Source organism: Oncorhynchus clarkii, chromosome 2 (genome assembly GCF_045791955.1).
Source record: "Oncorhynchus clarkii lewisi isolate Uvic-CL-2024 chromosome 2, UVic_Ocla_1.0, whole genome shotgun sequence".
Classification (NCBI taxonomy): domain Eukaryota; kingdom Metazoa; phylum Chordata; class Actinopteri; order Salmoniformes; family Salmonidae; genus Oncorhynchus; species Oncorhynchus clarkii.
This window is the reverse complement of record NC_092148.1, coordinates 33,172,700-33,188,595: the sequence shown is the minus strand read 5'-3', so window position 1 is coordinate 33,188,595 and position 15,896 is coordinate 33,172,700. Positions and strand designations below refer to the sequence as shown.

The 15,896-nt window shown below is 42.4% G+C and overlaps 1 protein-coding gene across 3 annotated transcripts in view; it reads left to right on the top strand.

Moving 5' to 3' along the window:
- Positions 1-15,896, top strand: part of LOC139366959 (myelin basic protein-like) — a 69,080-nt gene that overhangs the window by 21,573 nt on the left and 31,611 nt on the right. Inside the window, exons 1-3 of one of the 3 annotated variants that reach the window (XR_011626830.1) lie at positions 8,374-8,514; positions 8,637-8,711; positions 11,820-11,901. The gene's annotated coding sequence lies outside the window, so the exon portion shown is untranslated. Of the gene's footprint in view, positions 1-8,373; positions 8,515-8,636; positions 8,712-11,819; positions 11,902-15,896 lie in introns of those variants that run through there. The other 2 variants (XR_011626829.1, XR_011626825.1) reach the window with 2 other exon arrangements.

Sequence of the window (15,896 nt, the reverse complement as noted above, 5' to 3'; positions counted from 1 at the left end):
TTATCGCTTGCACAGTGCTCCTTGGGATGTTTAAAGCTTGGGAAATCTTTTTGTATCCAAATCCGGCTTTAAACTTCTTCACAACAGTATCTCGGACCTGCCTGGTGTGTTCCTTGTTCTTCATGATGCTCTCTGCGCTTTTAACGGACCTCTGAGACTATCACAGTGCAGGTGCATTTATACGGAGACTTGATTACACACAGGTGGATTGCATTTATCATCATTAGTCATTTAGGTCAACATTTGATCATTCAGAGATCCTCACTGAACTTCTGGAGAGAGTTTGCTGCACTGAAAGTAAAGGGGCTGAATAATTTTGCACGCCCAATTTTTCAGTTTTTGATTTGTTAAAAAAGTTTGAAATATCCAATAAATGTCGTTCCACTTCATGATTGTGTCCCACTTGCTGTTGATTCTTCACAAAAAAATACAGTTTTATATCTTTGTTTGAAGCCTGAAATGTGGCAAAAGGTCGCAAAGTTCAAGGGGGCCGAATACTTTCGCAAGGCACTGTACTAATGTTACTAATCGTCAGTGTACCAAATACTTGTTCTCCCCACTGTATGTTGCCGTGGTGATATCTGATGCGTTATGTTAGGCCATTCAATGTCAGCGGCTACTTTCATCATCGCGTCACCCACATCCATCCACCCACCCACCTCACACAATACACAGAGACGAAAAAAACATCAGTGACCCATTTCCTTCTGTAAGGATGAATGGACTATCGGGCAGATTATTATGAATTACATTTGACATTTTAGTCATTTATCAGATGCTCTTATCAAGAGGGACTTACAGTAGGGAGTGCCTACATTTTCGTATTTTTTTCGTATGAATCAGCTTATGGTCAATTTCATACTATCATTAGCTCAGGGCCAACAGTCCACGAGAGCCTATTCAGCAGTCCCACCCAAAGAGCCCAGCTGTCCAATAACGTTGAGCTCATCTCAACCTTCCTACCTAGTGAGTGATGTCATGTTTGATATCATGTCTCAAACACGGGTGCTTTTACCCTTTTGGGAAAAAATTGTCAGTTCCATCATCAGTTAATTTATGTTTTTCTGTTGAACGAGCCTACATGAATGATTTAAATTAAAGAGCTTTTAAAAGTCAAAAGTATTCAGTCAATGAGGGTGTTTGGTAGGGATGGGGGGGATAAATCGATACAGTTGAGTGTCGCAATATTATTTTTTTACCATATTATATAGACTCTGACTCCAACTATGAATTCTCTAAAAGAATGAAGGTTAAATTAAGCTACTGCTAGTCAGCTTTTCCTGCGCAAGAACTCCAGTGTTTCTCCTTCTATAGCTTTTTCTCCATCTTCCTTTTAAAAGGTAAGCCAACATTTTCAGCATTTTTATTACCATGACTGGAAAAAATCTCTCGTCACTCTGCCTCAGACATATAGTGAGCAGTATGTTTGGGACATTAAATTGCAATAAAATTGCAGTATCAAATTGCAATACATGATGGAACTTCCATCAGGAGCTAGCCCCGAGCAAGGCCCATATACCAGCTAATTCTGAGGCTACAATACCTCCTTTGCCAATTGGCCTAGACCTTTTATTGTCGACACGGAGCCCCGCCGATCCATCACGACTGGACTGCCGATGTGATTGCCCGATGTGATCTCAACAGGCTATTCTGTCACGATGTCGCCAGAGAACCATCTACTAGCCCCGGGCCTGCTAGCTTTTCTGAACGCTGTGTCCCCTGCTCGCCTAGCGTAGTAGTGACTACCGAACGGCACCCTGACTCACCTATTGCTGCTCTTTTGACCCTATGATCACTCGGCTACATAGTTGATGCCCCCTGGACTGTTTCAATAACACAGTACCTCATTTTGTTTACCTGTCGGCCCAGCCTCGAATTCAGGTCCTATATGTACCGAACTGACCCACTCTGCCCATTCATCACCATTTACCCGTTGTCTTAGCTCTCCTGATCAACAGCTGTGATTGCTCATTCTCTCTAATGTCAATATGCCTTGTCTACTGCTGCCGTGGCTAGTTATTATTGTTTTATTACACTGTAGAGCCCTCAGTCCTGTTCAAAATGCCTTAAATAGCTCTTTTGTCCCACCCCACACACATGCGGAGACCTCACCTGGCTTAACTGGTGCCTCCAGAGACAAAACCTCACATCGCCACTCAACGCCTAGGTTTACCTCCACTGTACTCACATCCTACCATACCCTTGTCTGTACATTATGCCTTGAATCTATTCTACCATGCCCAGAAATCTGCTCCTTTTATTCTCTGTCCTCAACGCACCAGACGACCAGTTCTTGTAGCCTTTAGCCGTACCCTTATCCTACTCCTCCTGTTCCTCTGATGGTGTAGAGGTTAACCCAGGACCTGTAGCCCCCAGATCCAGTCCTATTCCCTAGGTGCTTTCATTTGTTGACTTCTGATACCATAAAAGCCTTGGTTTCATGCATGTTAACATCAGAAGCCTCCTCCCTAAGTTTACTTTATTCACTGCTTTAGCACACTCCACCAACCCTGATGTCCTAGCCGCGTCTGAATCCTGGCTTAGGAAGGCCACCAAAAATTCGGAAATTTCTATCCCCAACTACAACATTTTCCGCCAAGATAGAACTGCCAAAGGGGGTGGAGTACTTTCCTCACCATCTTAAATGTAAGCATGCCCCATTCAAAAAATGTAGAACTAAGAGCAGATATAGCCCTTAGTTCCCCCCAGACTTGACTGTCCTTGACTAGCACAAAAACATCCTGTGGCACACTGCATTAGCACAGAATAGCCCCCCGCGCTATGCACAATTTTCAGGGAAGTTAGGAACCAATATACACGGCCAGTTAAGAAAGCAAAGGCTAGCTTTTTCAAACATACGTTTTTCATCCTGTAGAACAAACTCCTAAAGGTTTTGGGACACTGTAAAGTCCATGGAGAATAAGAGTGCCTCCTCCCAGCTGCCCACTGCACTGAGACTAGGAAACACCGTCACCACCGATAAATCTACGATAGTCGAGAATTTCAATAAGCATTTTTCTATGGCTGGCCATGCTTTCCTCCTGGCTACCCCTACCCCGGTCAACAGCTCTGCACCCCCCACAACAACTTGCCCAAGCCTCCCCCTATTTCTCCTTCCCCCAAATCCAGATAGCTGATGTTCTGAAAGAGCTGCAAAATCTGGACCCCTAAAAATCAGCTGGGCTAGACAATCTGGACCCTCTCTTTCTAAAATGATCCACCGCAATTGTTGCAAGCCCTATTACTAGCCTGTTCAACCTCTTTCGTACGGTCTGAGATCCCTAGGCAATCTGGTTTCCGAGCTGGTCATGGGTGCACCTTAGCCATGCTCAAGGTCCTAAACAATTTAACTGCCATCGATAAAAGACAATACTGTGCAGCCGTCTTCATCGACCTTGCCAAGGCTTTCGACCCACCCATAGCACGCTCTCCAGCAGGTATATTTCACTGGTCATCCCCAAAGCCAACTCCTACTTTGGCCACCTTTCCTTCCAGTTCTCTGCTGCCAATGACTGGAACAAATTGCAAAAATCACTGAAGCTGGAGTCTTATCTCCCTCACTAACTTTAAGCATCAGCTGTCAGAGCAGCTTACTGATCATTGCACCTGTACACAGCCCATCTGTAAAGATCCCACCCAACTACCTCATCCCCATATTGTTATTTATTTTTTGTTCCTTTGCACCCCAGTATCTCTACTTGCACATTCATCTTCTGCACATCTATCACTCCAGTGTTTAATTGCTACATTGTAATTATTTCACCACTATGGCCTATTTATTGCCTTACCTCCCTAATCTTACTACATTTGCACACACTGTATATATACTTTTCTATTGTGTTATTGACTGTACGTTTGTTTATCCCATGTGTTGTTTGTGTTGTTTGTGTCGCACTGCTTTGCTTTATCTTGGCCAGGTCACAGTTGTAACTGAGAACTTGTTCTCAACTGGCCTACCTGGTTAAATAAAGGTGAAATAAAAAATAAAACATATAGAATTGTGATACATATAGAATGGCAATACATACTGTATCATATCGACACCTAAGTAACGTGATAATGTCGTGTTGTGAGATCCTGGCAATTCCATGCCCTAGTGTTTGGGTGGTCATTCTGATGCTGGTTAGCCCTCTGTAGTTTGTCCTGTCCACTCAGTAGAATAAACCGGATTAAGCCAAAGCCTTAGAGAGCCTCTGTGCTCGCTGATGGATGACATTTGTTTGACGTAGCCATTTTAACTTCTAACCGTTGGCTGTATAACACACCTAATCAAAAATGGGACCGTGTCAAACACTTGCTCTCAAAGACACTGGACATTATATCAGTGTTGATGTCTACTGTGTATGAAGTCATTCATCTTAGCCTATAGGCTGGCGTGTTGTTTTATAAACATGAAGATAAAACCTTTGGCTCTGACGTTGCTTGACTCATAGAAAGAGAATAGTAATTCTTCTATTTCTATGGCTTGATGTCTGTAAGGCCTTGGGTGGCTTTGTACTGTGGGTAGTGAATACAACACGTAAGATAAAAACAACGTTCTCACCTTTTTGTTTGATTCATTTGAGTTTCATGTTTATCTCAAGAATTGTCCATATGACCTATGTTTAAAAGCCTAACTTAAAGGCCTACATTTTATAGTTTTGAGGTCCATGCTCAAACAAAGTGTTTTGTCTTTTCATAGATGGTAGACCTTTACCTGAAACAGTTTTCAGAAGAGGTTTAATCTGCTGTTATTCCATTTGCTCTATACATAAGGTCAGAGATCATGGGGGATAGCATAAGGACGTCATCATTGGCACCATAAAATAAAAAAAAAACGGATCTAACAAAGTGGATATTTGTCCAATCCGTAGTTATTTTTGTGTCCTAACAGGCCCACAATGTGGTTACTAAAATCTGATCGACATATACTGTATATTTGATTGTTTTCGATGCATAATATTTAGAAGTTGTCCTTTTCAGGTTTCATTTCTTTATTTTTTGCTAATGGTTAGCGCTCGCTTGGATAAGGTGGTAGCTAGCCAAATAGAAATCGTTGGTGGAAGTTGAAGTAATTTTTACTGTAATGTCGTTAATTGGTGATTAATTGGTGAAATTAACATATATTGAGGTTGACATCCAAACAAGCCTCATACTTAGATGTGTACCCCAACATAGTGTTGAATACACATAAATAAATGTAGGCTAATTATACGGGCTGCACTGAGAGATATTCTGGATCTATCCCCGATGGTGGGGGATGTGTGCATGGTGTTTCCATGGTTTTCGTTGAACTCTTACCTGTGTTTTGCATATACAGTTGCTGCCTCAATGCTGTGTGGTCCACCGATAAGGACAAGTAGAGGCTCATTTAACAATAACACACCACTGTTTTCAGTCAGGTTGGGTTTGAGAGCTACTGAAAAAAAAAGCAGAATGCGATGCCGCCGCAATTGAACAGAACAAAGATGATTAAGAGGTGAGTTGTTTTCTCTGTGTCTCGCTCTCCGAATCTCGAAATTGCACCCCACCTATTGTTCCTGTCTGTTGCGGTGTGGGTGGGGAGGAAAGAGGGGGCTTTAAATGGCGAGTAATGTACTTTAACGACATCAGGTAATTAACCTCCGCCTTGCCGAAGTCAATTTGTCACAGATTTTGAAATTACAGCAGAGAAAATAGGCGCGCCATTAAAAGTCAGCTGCGGCTGCAATCAACTTTTGCCCGACTCTTCTCCTCCTCCACCGCATAATGGAATTAGAAAAGATAGAGGGAGAAAAAAAAGGGAAGAAAGACTTTTTTTGAACGGTGTCAGAAGCACAGAATAACGAGGATTTAACGTTCCTGGCGTGGGCTTACCTAGACAACAGGACAGTGATGGGGAAACCCAGGCTAGGGCCTGCCTGTCCAGGCCACCTGCCCCGGGGTTGATGAGGATGTATGGGGCTCTGTCAGACTCAGCCGGCCTGCTGGGTACCAGAAAAAAATAACACGAGAGCCCAGCCCAGGCAGGCTCACAGTGGTAAGGCAGGCAACCAAATACAGGTTTCAATTGGTTCGCGTTTCTGCAAGGCACACTCTATGAGAGAGCTGAGACCAGAGTGGGGAGGAGGAAAGTGGATAAAGAGTTAGCAATTGCTAGATAAGGTGTCAAATCAAAGACTGATGTCATATTTTTAAATATGTATTTGTGTTGCTGTCTTTGTTTTACCTTAGGTCAGTATGTGCTTAGAGACAATATCCGGGTTTCCGTCCAACCTTTTTATGTGAGTAAAACACATTGGATAATAAAAACATGTCATGACAGGCCTAATGGAAACAGCAAATTTGTCGAAAAAATGAAATATGCTAGACAAGGTGGGATCTTTTTTTTATTTATAAAATGTATTGTGTGTGAAATGTAGGTAGAAATGCCATCATATTGAAGTAAACTTGGAGTCACTCGATGATATGTTGTGTGGTCCTCCCATTTACTGAAGCATGTAGATTACTAGGCTACAGATGAAATAAGTTACGGTGAACTTCACCGGGTGGTGAAAGTGCAAGGTGATGGATGACCTTGATGCTCATTTCCAATACATTTAGATGTATTTAGTCTTATTCTGGGTACATGATGATCGACGCTTGGTTGCCATTTGACAAATTCAAATAATCTTGCTATTTGGTTCATGAAAATCTCATCATGTAGGCTGTGCCCGCAAGTAGTCTATGTATCTGCAAGCTGTTGGCTGAGGTGTACGTGCCAGTACCAGAGGGGGCACATTCGCTATGTAACACATTGTTAGTGACAAAACCGTCAGTAGAGTTGAAAATGCGATGGAAACCCATTTTTATTCAGTACATGGGGATTTAACCTCAAAAGTTATTTTTATGTGGACTCTGTCATCACGCACAGACTTTTTATCTACAACAAGTTAATTTGATGGAAACACATCTCTGGTGGGAAAATGCGCGTATTTTATTTGTACAGATTTTTGAATATTCACATGATAATCTGTCAATTGGATGGAAACCTAGATAAAAATGAATGGCACAAGATAATTATCATCTTTTTTAATTACATTTTCAGTGGAGTGGATGGACTAAACACAAAAATTATTCAATATAAACAATACATTTAGAGTATTACACTCATGTGATTTAGTAGTATGCATTTAGTATTATGCATGCTCATTTGACGGCGGTCTTTCTCTCTGGCAGTGTCATCTTCACATTAATCAGAGCGTCGACTTGGTGTTTTATCAACACAGCATTGTAGCAGTGCTGAGTGGAAGCGAGAGGACCACATCATGTTTCGAGAAGTCAGTGGAGGTCACATGTTGAATCCAATGCTTCCCATTGGATATCCAATGCTGGATATTCTTTGGGTGGTGACACACTCAAACTGGTGCGCCTGGCACCTACTACCATACCCTGTTCAATGGCACTTAAATATAAAGAGATCAAAACTTTCACCTGGTCAGTCTATGGCATGGAAAGATCAGGTGTTCCTAATGTTCTGTATATTGAGTTGTAATATTCTTCACCAGGTGATCCAACCAGGGGAGGGTGTGGTAGGGGGGAAAAAAAGAAAAGGGATCAAAAATGATGCAAGTACTGTTATTTGATAGACTAATCTGCCTGCTTGTATCACAGCTGATATATCCCCCCCCCCCCATTATGGTGCTGGCTATAAGGCCTTATGCATACACTGAGACACACGTACATCGGGGATAGGACTATTTATCCATCCTCGCAAAGCCGATTTGGGAGACGTGGTTGTGTCTGAGGAAAATGTAATGCATTATCAGGCCTGTGGTAGAATCCAATCTCCTGTCTGATAAGCCTGCATTGTGAACTGTTGTGGAGGCCCTAATCCATGTCCAACTTCCAGAGCTGTTGATCACGTTCTGCCATTTTGAAAGCCACCTTATTGGCTTTTTCTCAGTTTCAAGAGAGTCATGTTGTATTGAGTAAATGCATTGTGGATTAAGAGGAGAGGCAGCGTGTGAATCCAGTCTCCAGTGGAGGGAGCCTGAGGCTCAGTTAGTGATCCTGAAGTTAGGCTATTGTCCACGCATTCCCGCCCTGAGAGGAGTTTCTTTTTGTGTTGTACTGTAACTTACACACTCTCATGTTCCTGCCTGACTGGAATTGTGTTCAGTAGCAGATATGGGTTGAAATACTATTTGAGAGGTTTCAAATACTTTGAGTGTTTGCTTTATCCTGCCTGGGAGTGCCAAATGGGCAGGGTTTGCAGTTTTGGGCCTTTTTTTATTGGTTCATTAAGCCAGGTTAGTGCACAGATAAAGTATCTGAAATTATCTCAAATAGTATTGAACCCAGGTTTGTTCAGTATCTTTCCATAATGTTAAGGGGGTTGTAAATAGCTCCTTCTCATTTGTTCCAAACCTGTTTGTTCATGCTTGGGTAGCCGCAGAAGCGCTACCCTTCCTGTACTTGCTCTCCCCCTTGTTACGCAATCATTCCCCATAGTAACATTCATGTACACTGCTCTCCGAAACAAGGAAGTAAAACTCCCCACAACATTCCTTTAAGGTAAAAAGAGTATCTCCGGATATTACTGTTAGAACGCAAATACATTCCACATTTGGAGACCTACGCAGGGACAAATGCAGCAGATATATTTATTTCGTATTTAACTTTTAATTTTTTTACAGAGAAGAACGGATTCTTATTTGCAATGACGACCTGTCGAACACAGCAGACAAGCACAGCAGAAAGTCTTTGACTAGGTAATATTCATGAGACTAGGATGCCTTGCAGTTGTACAGATGAGTGTTTGATGCTGATACTTGTTTTCACCATTAATGTCACAGCACCACTGACATTTATCCTATTACATTTTGTGCATGAATATACTTTTGAACACTAATTTGTTTTGCTCATAATTAAAGTGGGATACATGCTGTTAAATTACCAGCTCTTTGTATAATTTCTAATTGTAATATTAAATTGTCAATTCGCTGAGGGCTATCATTTTCCCTGATCTCAAGTAATTGCATGTTGGTACTCTGAAAAAAACATCCTTACAGTTTAAGTTCAATGTGATCCTCCTTCTTTTCAAATTCCTAGGTGACCACATTATTTGCCATGTCATGGGTGCTTAAGACTTTTGGCTGATTACCCTATACACTAGTTTGTTTGCAGGTGGTTTGAAATAAGTCTATTTTTCAAGTTAGAGGCTTTGAGGAGCCTGAGGCGGGGGACTTGTGAGCAATCATACTTAATGTGAGTAGGTCGTGCGATTATTGTGAACATTTGCAGTGTGAGCACATCCTGCTGTTTGAGTAGAAATCTGTGGGATGGAGTCTCCAAGTCCCCGTTCACCATTCCTCTCAGGGATGAACACAAACGCTTAAGGGCACAGCTATCAGAGAGGAAACGGATAAGACCGTGACCTTTGACTCTCTAAGAAATTTCTCCAAGTCAGGAGAGGTTCCAATAACTACACTCCAAATCCCCCCCCCAGACTATAAGAGCTTAGAAAGCTTTCGGAAACTACAAATGGAAAAAAGGAGAACCAGCTCATCTTTTCCATTCGAACGCCCATCCAATTGATATTAGATAAAGACATTTTCAAAAGGTAGCATTTCAAGAAATATCAGACTGATAGGCCTAACCTTGGAGAAATAGATTGGCATGCTTTATATGAAGAACCTCTTTGAATATAGAGAACAGACCGATTCCGGTTGAGATTGCATTCTCTCCCAGTCGACCTGTTTCTGCAGCAAGAGTAGGTATTATGCTGCTAGATTTAGCATTAACCTCCGCCTCGGCCCTCCTCAAAAAGGTGAATTTTATTCCCCCGCCATTGTGGTGCGAGTGGCTGGTCTTATCTCGTGCTGTGTAGCAGAGGCAGCGAAGCCCCAGGGGCCCATACTGCTGTGCTGCTACCCTCCATCTGTCCTCTCCCCCTGGGATGCTCTTCTCAACAAGATGAAAATATTATCCCTCTATTATGATAAGCAGGTGCAAAGTCACGTCGTCAGCTTCTGCCTGCGGATGGTGACAAGAAGGCTAGGCCGCCGCTCATGTGGCTGCATAGCCCACTTTGTAGAAATAAAATGGTTTTCAAAGTCCTCCACGGTTTGTGATAAAAAGCAGTCCGAGAAGCGAGGAGGGGTGTTATCTTTTTGGGAGGAGATTGGGGGGGGGAAATGTGACTGGAAAGGGGATTTCAAAATGTTTTGAATGGTGAGTAATGGGAAATTAACACAGTATATTGTAAAGTTAATGTACCACCAGTGCTCAGATAATGGTACATTTTAATAGGAATTCATGGAACGGGATGCGTAAGACACTATTGACTTCAAGGTATACTTAAAAAGAACATCATTTCAGTCCAGTCACCATAATATCTTGAACACTCCATGAGCTTGGTTCCCGGAAACAGCTTCTTTAGAGGGCCAATTTTCTATATTTCTAATGTATATTTGTTGTTGACGTTTGTGCATGTGCGCTTGTGTGTGTTTGCACGTGCTTTTTTGTGTTTTGTGTGCGCATTTACACTGAGTGTACAAACATTAAGGACACCTGCTCTTTCCATGACGTCGACTTACCAGGTGAATCCAGGTGAAAGCTATTTCTGTTCCCTTATTGATGCCACTTGTTAAATCCACTTCAATCAGTGTAGATGAAAGGGAGGAGACAGGTTAAATAAGGATTTTTAAGCTTTGAGACAATTGAGGCATTGATTGTGTATGTGTGCCATTCAGAGGGTGAATGGGCATGACACAATATTTAAGTGCCTTTGAATGGGGTATAGTAGTAGGTGCCGGCCAACTTGACACAACTGTGAGAAGCATTGGTGTCAACATCGACCAGCATCCCTGTGGAGTGCTTTCGACACCTTGTAGAGTCCACGCCCCAATGAAATAAGGCTGTTCTGAGGGCAAAAGTGGGGGGTGCAACTCAATATTAGGAAGGTGTCCTTAATGTTTTGCGATCACTTAGAAAGGTCCTTGTTTTTGAAAGAAAAACACTTTTTTTTGTCCATTAAAATAACATGAAATTGATCAGAAATACAGTGTAGACATTAATGTTGTAAATGACTATTGTAGCTGGAAACGGCAGATTTGTTTTGGAATATCTACATAGGTGTACAGAGGCTCATTATCAGCAACCATCACTTCTGTGTTCAAATGGCACGTTCAGTTAGCTAATCCAAGTTTATCATTTTAAAAGGCTAATTGATCATTAGAAAACCCTTTTGCTAAGCCCTTTCTTCTGAATCTCGTCAGTCTATTCTTGTTCTGAAAAATGAAGACTATTCCATGTGAGAAATTGCCAAGAAATGTAATATCTTGTACAACGCTGTGTGCTACTCCCTTCACAGAACAGCACAACTGGGTCTAATCAGAATAGAAAGAGTGGGAGGCCCCGGTGCACAACTGAACATTAGTGTGCGTGATGGCGTGTGGGTGTGTAAGTGTTTAGAGGAGAGGGAGGTTAATGCATTTAGCAGTGTTTTTTTGCTAATATGTACGTCCCCAAAATTCTGCAAATGTGCCTGACTTTTGTGTGCTGCGATAATTCAGGTAAGGCTCTAAACAAATATCAGATTTGGCTCCATGTGGCTGATAATGAAAGACCTCTGTTCTGTTGCCATGGTATCTCCGCTCACCTCTTTCTGTTTTGCTCTCTCTTTCTCTCTTTCTCCTTTTTCTCTCTCTCTCTCTCTCTTTTTTCTCTCTCTCTCCTTTTTCTCTCTCTTTTTTCTCTCTCTCCTTTTTTTCTCTCTCTCTCTCTTTTTTCTCTCTCTCTCTTTTTTCTCTCTCTCTCTTCTTCTCTTCTTCTCTCTCTTCTTCTTCTCTCTCTCTCTCTCTCTCTCTCTTTTAAAGCCTTTGTCCGCAGAACAGACCATAGAACCAGCACCCATTGGTGAGACCATGGCAGAACCCGAATCACAAGACGAGGTCTTCGGTAAGGAGTTTCTTTTTATTTGTCGTTTTTGTGATTTTTGGTGAAGAACATAAGCAGACACAAAGCAAATTCTGCCATAATACATACAGTTACAAAAGATGGAAAGGGTTATCGTGATTAAATAATACTTTTTTTCCCCTATGCTACAATGCTGTTGCATCATAATGATTTAAATGTTGTAATAAAAGGTGTTCCCTAAATGCCTTATCTGAAAGCCCCTCACCCGAAAGATCTCTGAAACATTGCTTCAAGTGGAATAAAATAGGTGCCGGTACCCTAGGGTGCCAATATTTTGCATGGGTTTCTGGTACTAAAGTGGAACATTTGAGTTGCTGTATATGGTACTCTATACCAGTCAGTAACGGCCCACTTCAAGCAGTTACCTTTAAAGGATTTAGACAGTGTGAACCTTTTTCAGCGGCAAGAAAAAAAAAACAGTGCTTCTTAACACAAATGCAGACCATCTCTCAATGCGGAGTATCTTTCAGTTCAGGGTCCGGGTGATGACAAGGTATCCGTGGCCCAGGGATTCATTGCTAATGGTGATGGGTGTGACCCAACCTGGTAATGGAAAGAGTGCTACATCCCCTGTTCCCTCCCTCCGCACACTGTCAACCTGTAAAATGAGGTTGTTTTTCATCTACCTCTACTCCTCTAGGCTACTGGGACTGTCTGATCTAATATTAAATTGGTGGCTTTGCACATTTTGTATTCACTGTGGATGCATCCCAGGGTATGACTCGACAAATAAATGTAGAAATACAAGAAATGTATAAAAAGATGATTGTGCCCTAAATGTAATACTCCAACCTAACAGGTGAGGGCAGAATCCATTGTGTTATAGCAGAGCCACAGAAAGCTGACTGAGAGTCCTAGCTGGTTGACCACACTGATTTCTCTACATGGTGGTGATGGCTACCAGTAAGGAGGCAAACGGTGCACTTTAGAAATGCTGATGTGAGTTAGTTTCATATTTTACATGCAGTTGAGGTTTCCCATGAAGTGTTCTAAATCAAATTATTTGGACATACAGTACCAGTCAAAATTTTGGACACACCTACTTATTCAAGGGTTTTTCTTTATTTGTACTATTTTCTACATTGTATAATAATAATGAAGACATCAAAACTATGAAATAACACATGAAATCATGAGGTACTTTAAAAAAAAAACAAATTAAAATATATTTTAGAGTTTAGATTCTTCAAAGTAGCCACCCTTTTCCTCTGACAGCTTTACACACTCTTGGTATTCTCTCAACCAGCTTCAACTGGAATACTTGAAGGATTTCCCATATATGCTGAGCACTTTTTGGCTGCTTTTCCTTTGCTCTGTGATCCAACTCATCCCAAGCCACCTCAATTTGGATGAGCTCGGGTGATTGTGGAGGCCAGGTCATCTGATGCATCACTCCATCACTCTCCTTCTTGGTCAAATAGCCCTTTCACAGCCTGGAGGTGTGTTGGGTCATTGTCCTGTTGAAAAACAAATGATAGTCCCACTAAGCGCAAACATCGCATCGATGGCGTATCACTGCAGAATAATGCGGTAGCCATGCTGGTTAAGTGTGCCTTGAAATTCTAAATGGATCTCTGACAGTGTTACCAGCAAAGCACCATCACAGCTGCTCCTCCATGCTTCATGGTGGGAACCACACATATGGAGATCATCCGTTCACCTACAAGACACGGCGGTTGCAACCAAAAATCTCACATTTGGACTGATCAGACCAAAGGACAGATTTCCACCGATCTAATGTCCATTGCTCATGTTTCTTGGTCCAAGCAAGTATCTTCTTCTTATTGGTGTCTTTTAGTAGTGGTTTCTTTCAAGCAATTAGACCATGAAGGCCTGATTCACGCATTCTCCTCTGAACAGTTGATGCTGAGATGTGTCTGTTACTTGAACTTATTTTTATTTGCGGTGCAGTTTCTGAGGCTGGTAACTGTAATGAACGTATCCTTACTTTGGCTCCCGAGTGGCGCAGTGGTCTAAGGCACTGCATCTCAGTGCTAGAGCCATCACTACAGACACCCTGGTTCGATTCGAGCTGTATCACAACCGGCCGTGATTGGGAATACCATAGGACGGCGCACAATTGGCCCAGTTTCGTCCGGGTTTAGTCGGTGTAGGGCGTCATTGTAAATAAGAATTTGTTCTTAACTGACTTGCCTAGTTAAATAAAGGTTACATTTTTATTATCCTCTGCAGCAGAGGTAACGCTGGGCCTTCTTTACCTGTAGTGGTCCACATATGTGCCAGTTTCATCATAGCGATTGTTTTTGCGACTGCACTAGAAGAAACTTTCAAAGTTCTTGACATTTTCCGGATTGACTGACTTTCCTGTCTTAAAGTAATGATTGACTGTCGTTTCTCTTTGCTTGTTTGAGCTGTTCTTGCCATAATATGGACTTGGTCTTTTTCCAAATAGGGCTGTCTTCTGTATACCACCCTACATTGCAACAACACAACTGAATGGCTCAAACGCATTAAGAAGGAAGAAATTCCACAAATTAACTTTTAATGCACACCTGTTAATTGAAATGCAGTCCAGGTCACTACCTCATGAAGGTGGTTGAGAGAATACCAACAGTGTGCAAAGCTGTCATCAAGGCAAAGAATGGCTATTTTGAACAATCTCAAATATAAAATATATTTTGATTTGTTAACACTTTTTTGGAACCCCCTGCATCCCTCGTACAATGGCTGCGCCTAACGATCAAAGCAAAAATGCGAATTTAAGGTATCTACACCGTATTTGAGCATATGTTTAACCAGACATATAAAATATCAACATCTAATTGATAATCTCACCAATCCTAAATCAAAAGCCTCAGCCACACCAGAGACCCTGTGGATTGAACAGCAAACGGTCATTCTCTCCCCTTTTCACCTATATCAGTTCTGATTAAAAGAGCTGAGGTCTGGCTGTTGCACCCGGGGCGTTGGAGTAATGTTCTTTGTGTTCCTGCACATGAGCACAACCCTGGAACACAGTATCGACTGGGAGCCGAACAACAAACAAGCAGCTCATTGCCGACCCCTGTGGCGCACCACTGCCTCTGATCACTATAGACATGGAGGCACATGGAGACACAAAGACAACACTAATTAATGTGGAGCGGTGTGAAGGAGGCAGGGGACGGAGAAGGCCGCTGCCTGTTATTCCTTAATGGTAATGATGACCCTAGTACTTGTCATGTGGCACAGAGCAAAGAAAGGCCTTAGGACTTTCGTCACTTCTGCATTGAGAGAGGGAAGGGAAGATAAGGGAGGGAGGGGAGACAGGGGGAAGTGAGAGAGGAAAGGTAGAGAACACTGAAAGAGAATCAGGTACGTTAGAGAGGGAAGGGAGATGGGGCAGGGAGACCGAGGGAGGGAAGAGAGAGAGGGGCTAGGAATGAGGGAAGGGAAGGAAGAGTGGGGAGACTGAGAGAGGGGGGATTGAATGGGGAGAGGGGGAGAGGGGGAAGGTAGAGAGTGCCCCCAAGTAGCAGAACAAGAGATGAAAGCTCAGTGTGCCTTGGTTACCATGAGCACCAGATCAATAGAAAATACATTTTCTCTGCGTCTCTCACAGCCTGTTTGCACGATGTAGTGATCTGGTCGGGGTGTGTGTGGAGGAGAGGTAATGGACAGAGGGAGGTATTCAGGGTTGGGGAACAAGGTTAACTACAGGTCAAGAAGCATGAGATGTAGCATGTAACTGGGATTATTGACTGATCTAGTGTGTGTTTGTGTGTGTGTTTGTGTGTGTGCGTGTGCATGCACGTTCTTGCTTACATGTGTACATTTTGTGCGTGTGCATGCGGGTGAGTCTGTGTGCCGTTACGGGCAGGTATTCTTTCATCCTCAATAATGCACCTTGTTATCAGCAGTGGATGTTACCGTGCAGAGAATTTAGATTGATCCATAACTAGATTTCCTCCTGCAGCCAATCCATGTCCCACGAGTTAAACACTTGCCATTGAGCAATGCTGAGTGGTCCTAGGCTC